The following is a 6678-nucleotide window of genomic DNA, read 5'->3' as shown; positions in this document are numbered from 1 at the left end:
TAACACTGAAGTGATCATGTTAGAGAGGGAAGAATACATAGATGGATGGAGTCAGAAATAATCATATTGGTCTGGTTAACCACAATAGGCAGTGCCAAAACAGGAGCTATAGCCATTCTAGCAGCTCTGTGATGCTGTCTTTGAGTGCACTGCTTTCAGCTAAATGCTAACATGCTAACGTTTGGCAGGTAATTCTTACCACAGTCACTCCATGTAACTTCTTGTGCACTGTGCAAATAATGAGGACGAGGCAGTAGATAGGTAACAACTTTTAACAAAAAAGAAAAAAGACATTATGTCAACCTGCTAACATCTTAATATTAGGTCCTAGGTGTATTTTAAAAAAAGTATTTTACTGGTTTGGTCTAGAAGTACTTTTATTGGTAGAACAGACCGGATGGTTTATAATTTTTGACATATTACCAAAAAGAGATAAATAAATGTAATCTGATGCAGAAAATCCAAGTATATTACAATGTATTAGCTGTAATCACATTTTTGGCAAGGAGAAACTGCATTTTACTGATTGTTATGGATTTTTGCAGGTACTTTAACTAGTAGAGCAGACTGGATGGTTTTTAACCTATAAAATACAAACCACTCGACTGTTATAACGGTAATACAAGCCAGAAAACTATCCACTATCAATATATTAGCTGTAATCACTTTTTGGCAGGAAGAAATCTAGATTTTATTAGAAGTACCAGCCCTTTACAGTTATTTAAACTAGTAAAACAGACCGGTTGGCTCATAATCTTTAAAATATAAGCCACAGGAGTGATATAAAATTAATCTGAGGCCAAAAACCCACATTCAGTATCAAGATATTAGCTGTAATCATGTTTTAACAAGGAAAAATTGCATTTTATTAGCTTGACTGGCTTTTTAGAGGTACTTTAACTGGTAGATCAGACAATATGGTTGACAATCTTTCCAATATAATCCACAAGAGTGATATGAAGGTAATGTGAGGCAGAAAAACCCAGTCTGTAACAAGGTGTTTGTTCTCTTTTTGGCAAAATACTGTGATTTGCTGGTTGTATTAGTATTTTAGAGATATTGAAACTGGTACAAAGGCACTGAATGGGTCGTAATTACAATATTACTCAAAAGGTAATATTGAAATAAAGGTAATCTGAGGCAAAAACAACAACAAAACGTTTTCACTGTTATGATATTAGCTTTAAGTCCTTTTTTCAGGAATGTCTTAAAATCCATATTGCATGAGGTTAAATGTATAAATTCACTTCACTGTTTAGTGTGAAGAAATGAGCTGCAAAACTTTTGTAAATATCCCCTTATATGCCTTACAAAGACCCAGAAAATGACATATTTTGACATTGCAGTGATGTGTAGAAAAGATGTGGAATTTAAGTCATGGACATTAGTTATGACAGAAACTACTGACTCATAAATTGGTCGTCATAGGTTCCATTCAGTGCAGAGACCAACAGTGGTGAAATGATGCAGTGAGGGGAGACAGGCTGAGGAAGCAGTCACTTTGAAACTTTAACTTAGCCTATATGTCTCACTTATATAATTAAATGTGTACTTTTTCATCCTTTCCTAATCATTTATTGAGGACATATTTTCTGCCTGTTAAATTCATTGTTATGTGTTGGAAGCAATGCATTTAAAAGCAAGATTAATTGTTGCAGTGTTTTCCCAGCCTAATCAGCCTGAAGTGTGAGAATACAAATAAAGTGTTGGCCTGGAAGGTGCCAGACTAGTAGGTGAATAATTCTAGGCAGAATAATAGGCAGGGAAGTTGTTTGCCAAAAATTCAAGAAGACAGAGAAAATAATGTTTCAGTAAAGGTGAATTCTAATATGGTAAGCCATATATTTAACAGCTATCTTCACATGCTACATTGTGTTAGTATGGGTTTTAGTGTGGGTGTTATCATGAACATTATCAACAGATGAGAAGTGACCATATTAAAGAAATTCTATCTATGTAGGGTTGTTACCTTCACTGTGAAAATATAAGGGACAGCCCTGCCCCACTCCATGTATACCTAACACCTGCACATTATTATTTACAAATATCGAAAAAAGGAAAGAGTATTACCTTAATATATACTATTTACAAACTTTCACTTGCATTGTTTGTTGCATTTCTATTTTTTACTTTGATACCTAGTTAGTAGGTTATAGAGACTCAAACTGAACCATGCAGCAGTACATACAGCACCAGACATATTTTCTTTACTTTGTTCAGTCATAAAATTCTTTTGGTCTTAGGTCATCACAGACTTTGGGTTATGAAAATTTGTCAGGAGAAAACTTTGCTCAAATTAAGCAGTAGCTGGTTCAGCTGGCTTGTAATGGCAGTCACCTCTGAGAGCCGGGTCCGGTCTGGTGTCCAACTACTGACACTGTCCATAAAGGCAGCAGGTCTTTGTAGCTCTCACTCGTGTTCTTTTGCAGAGAAAGTAGAAATGCAGCCTCAGCGACTCATCATACAGAGCCCCGCTGCATTTAAAAATTCTGATATCCATTGACTGGTTCCAGATCAGACCTGCACTGTTTAACTATTATGACAACAAAAACTTAAACTGTAATTTGAAAATTTTGTACATTTAGAGATTTTTACAGTGACTGATTGTGCTTTGTACAAAGAATCAAATTATTGTATGAATACCATAATTATCTTACACCTGGCAACACTGATCAGATAAAGGCTCTAGCTAAGCTGACAAGTACCATGTGTAGTTGTTGATCACTAGTAGTGCTTTGTCACAGTGTCTTGATGAGCAGGAGCCTGATTTGCTTTTGTCTCATAGACATGCCCGGCGAGGCACCCAATATGTTTAGATGCAATGCACTTTGCTGCATCAGTTTTATTCTCAGTCAGCTGCAATAATGCACCAATCACACCTTTTATGAAGGTACCAGATAAAATGCCACTTCTTTGGATCTCTGAGCAGGAAAACCACTGATGGGATTGGTGATCAATCACAATGACTCAGGTTTGGTTTTTCTGTAATGTCTGGATTTCAAAACTTACTTTCTGGCTTCAGGTCTAAAACAAAAAGTGGAGCTTCGAGACACTGACTGATGCATGGGTGCTGAAGTTTTCAGCTAGTGCCTCTTGCTCCCAGTTAAAGCTATGAAACTTTAATGTGGCCTTAAGAGTGGGGAATGGAAGGTTATGTTTTCAGTGTGGCATTCACACGAATGAATGAATGAAAAAATAACGTGCAAAAGAAGAGGATTAAACATTTTCTACTTAGGCATGATAAGCAGTCCTGCAGCACCACCATGGCCGACAGGCCTCAGAGAATGACTGAAGTTGTATGCAGCAGTTAGGGAAGGAGGTAGCACTCTGTTATCAGGGTTGATCCACGTGTTTGTGGGAGGAAGGAGATGCAGACAGGAGCAAAGTGTAGGCTGTGATGAACCCAGCTGTCTGGGCTGCTGACTGACAAGGCCACCCAATTCTGACAAGCCAGCCCAGAGCATTGCCTTAATGATGGTGCAAGGAGAGTACAGGGCTATTGATGAGGTCAGGGGCTGCACCATGACGAGGAAGATAGCCACTTAACAAGAGATGGCAAAGACAAAAAGAGAAACCTGATAGGAATGAAAGTCATGCTGTGGGGATTGAAATGCTAGGAGAGAACAGGTGATTAAAAATAAGCCAATACAAACTGTCTGCTGTGTTGTTCATAGACTGTCGAAGTGTGGGGACCAGAGGAGCCATGGCCCTGGTAACTTTTGCTCTTGCTCATGTGAATATGTGTTTATATCAAATAATGCACAAGCATCATGCTCAGTGTCAGAGATCACGTGTATTATTACCTAGATAGTAAACACTTTCTAGTTTACAGCATTTTTAATGGTAACATGAGATTTCTGACACATAAATAATTCAGAAAATGCACTTGTTTTGAGTGATGATTGATTAAAGAAAACAAAATAAACCTACATGACATTAGTTTAACATTACATTTAATTATTAGCCTATTCTGTATGTACTACAACTAAAACTATGTACTGGGACCTCCTTTTGGTCTTTTTATTGGATTCATGGGACAATAGCAAACATAAACCAGCACTAGTGGATCATTAGTATTAAAGCAGTACATTTCCTTTGTTTTATTACTTATATTGTATACAGATAGTTGAAGAAGGCATACTAAATGGCTTTGATGTTTGGCTCTTTACATCTTAAAAATCATTGTGCTGTCAGAGATAAAGCATTCAATGGTGTTTCTTCAATGGGCTCTGCAGGCTAAGTGTGACCAGGCTGCCACTGCACAGATGCTGGAAGCCAAGGTATACAGTATAAGTACTAGCAAGTGAAATCATTCTATCTTACAGCTTCAGTAATGCTCCTTTTCGAACTGTAGCATACACTTTATACTGTAAATGTCCACTGGGTTACTGTGGAAAGCCAGTTTATGTAGGCTGACATAAAGGTCACCATGGAGAGCTCGTGAAAACTTTCACACTCTCTATTTTAGCACAAAAGGTTGTTTTATATTTTTAAAAAACCCTCTTGTGAGTTTGGAATTAAGGTCAAGCACAAACACTGTGAACCATGACAGGAAATGGCACAAAATCATAATGTCTGCTTAGCAGCAAAAATGTCCCCAAAGCACATTAATATGGATTTGGCGACTAGGCAATATAAGAAACTAGACATCAGCAAATTAATTAATTAATTAATTGGGGGAAAAAAACTTGAGTTTTTCAGTTGTATCCACTATGTATCTGTAGTCAGATAATCGCATTGGGCAGAATCTTAGCAACAAGTCATAGGGGAAACAATATGCATATATTTCCCAGAGACTTTCAAACTCAGCATTTATAATTCTCTCCGCAACATACAAACACATTGTTTGCATTTCAAATAGCTGAGAGGAGACCACAAACAAATGTGGAATGTAGGTATGGCCTGCGGAACATCACAAAAGAAAAATACCTTCTTACTACAGCACAGTATTATAGGCAGTGCACCTGCTGCCAAAAAATCTTCAGGCAGCATATGGTCTCCCTGTATTTGTTAAGCTAAGCACCATGAGCTGTTCCTTGATCAGATGTGAGAGTATGGTGGAAGAATTCCAGCTATTAGCATGCACCAGACTGTGTTTGTTTCATAGCCTTGCATCAAATCCCATTATATAAAAGGCCTGGGGGTTAATGGGGAGAAAATGTCTCTCAAGCTGTACTACCACATTATCCTGTGTATTTTGTGTCATATTGAATGTGTGTGTGTGTGTGTGTGTCCACTAAGGGTGTACTGTTTAAATATTGAGTGTGTGTTAACATAGCACCAAAAATAAAGTTGAAACAGTGTCTACAGTCATGGAACAGAAAATACTACCTATTTTATGTTTGAAAATTGGACACAAACATCTTAAGAAAGATAGCACTGACAACTATAGCTGCCTTGTGTACTCGTGCTCTCTTGTGTGTGTTGTTTTTCCTTATTTCCTCGGTCTTTTGCAATCCATCCTAGATTACTTTCACCAGAGAAGAATTGCTGTGAATACAGACTGTGTGTATATAGTACTTTATTTTTATTCCTAATGCACATTCCTTTGCTTAATTGCACATTACTTCTTTACTTCTGTTCTCAGCCTTACATTGTTTACTTGTCCACTGCTGCTGTACAAAAGGACATGTACATGCACATTGAGAGCCGCTATACCAGTCAAATTCCCCGTGTGTCTAACACACCTGGCCAATAAAGCTGATTCTAAATCTGATTAACTTAACTAACTAGCTTTGGTAATGAGATTAATATTTTCTCGCCTTTGGATATAAGGATTTCAAAACCCCTGTGCTTAACAGAAAAACACTGTCTCTTGTAAAGAAAGCAGGAAAAGATAAAATACTCCGTACCATGTTCAGCTTGAAAACACATCCAGACCAGTTACCGCTAGCCTATAAATTAGTCAAGTTATCATAGGGTTATCCTAATGTTACCTTAATGTCACTGCTGCTGTTGTAATGTCGGGTGTGTTGGCTTGTATTAGGCTTCTTATCTTTGTAACGTAGCATACATACTGAATTTTGATTTGATTTGATTTATTCTTTCAAGCATGTAAAAACAGTTGATATGACAACACACATACACATAATCCAATATCAATTTGCTTATACCTAGTACATGCTTGAATGGAAGTAGGAAGAAGTCAGACTTATCCAGTCCTACCCCATGACATCATCTTACCATTATTGGTTTGCAAGCAGTAAATGATTTACTTCTACCCACACAAGTATTATGCAAAAAAAAGATTATAACAGTGTTAACATTCTTACATAATTACATTCTTAAATAATTATCTTCTACACCACACAAGTAATATCCTAAAGAATTATTACAAAGTGTTAACATTCATACACCACACCCACAATTGTCCATATAATTAATCATTGTCAGGTGTGCCGTGTAAGGACGACAAACGGTGTTGTGTGGTGGACTCAATTATAAGACCAGACGAGCGATATAGCAGAAGATATTTTACTAGGAACAACCAGGTAAAATAATACAAAGTCCGAGAAGCTAAATCAGGTCAATCAAACAATCCAGGGTCGGCGCCGGTAGACAGGAATAGCCAGGAGAATCCAGATTTGGGTAGTCAAGGGAAATAGCTCAGAGGTCGGTATACTGCAGGCAATCAGAACTAGAAGGGCACAGGCAAAAAACGGTAGTCAAACAAAACAG

General features: G+C 37.4%; 1 protein-coding gene across 3 annotated transcripts in view; it reads left to right on the top strand.

The window, feature by feature from the left end:
- Nucleotides 1-6678, top strand: part of unc5db (unc-5 netrin receptor Db) — a 263236-nt gene that overhangs the window by 174282 nt on the left and 82276 nt on the right. The gene's annotated exons all lie outside the window — the stretch shown is intronic.

Source organism: Monopterus albus, unplaced genomic scaffold (assembly GCF_001952655.1).
Source record: "Monopterus albus unplaced genomic scaffold, M_albus_1.0 scaffold40.1, whole genome shotgun sequence".
Taxonomy (NCBI): domain Eukaryota; kingdom Metazoa; phylum Chordata; class Actinopteri; order Synbranchiformes; family Synbranchidae; genus Monopterus; species Monopterus albus.
Note: the sequence above shows the minus strand (reverse complement) of the source record. Positions and strands in the feature narration are given on the sequence as shown.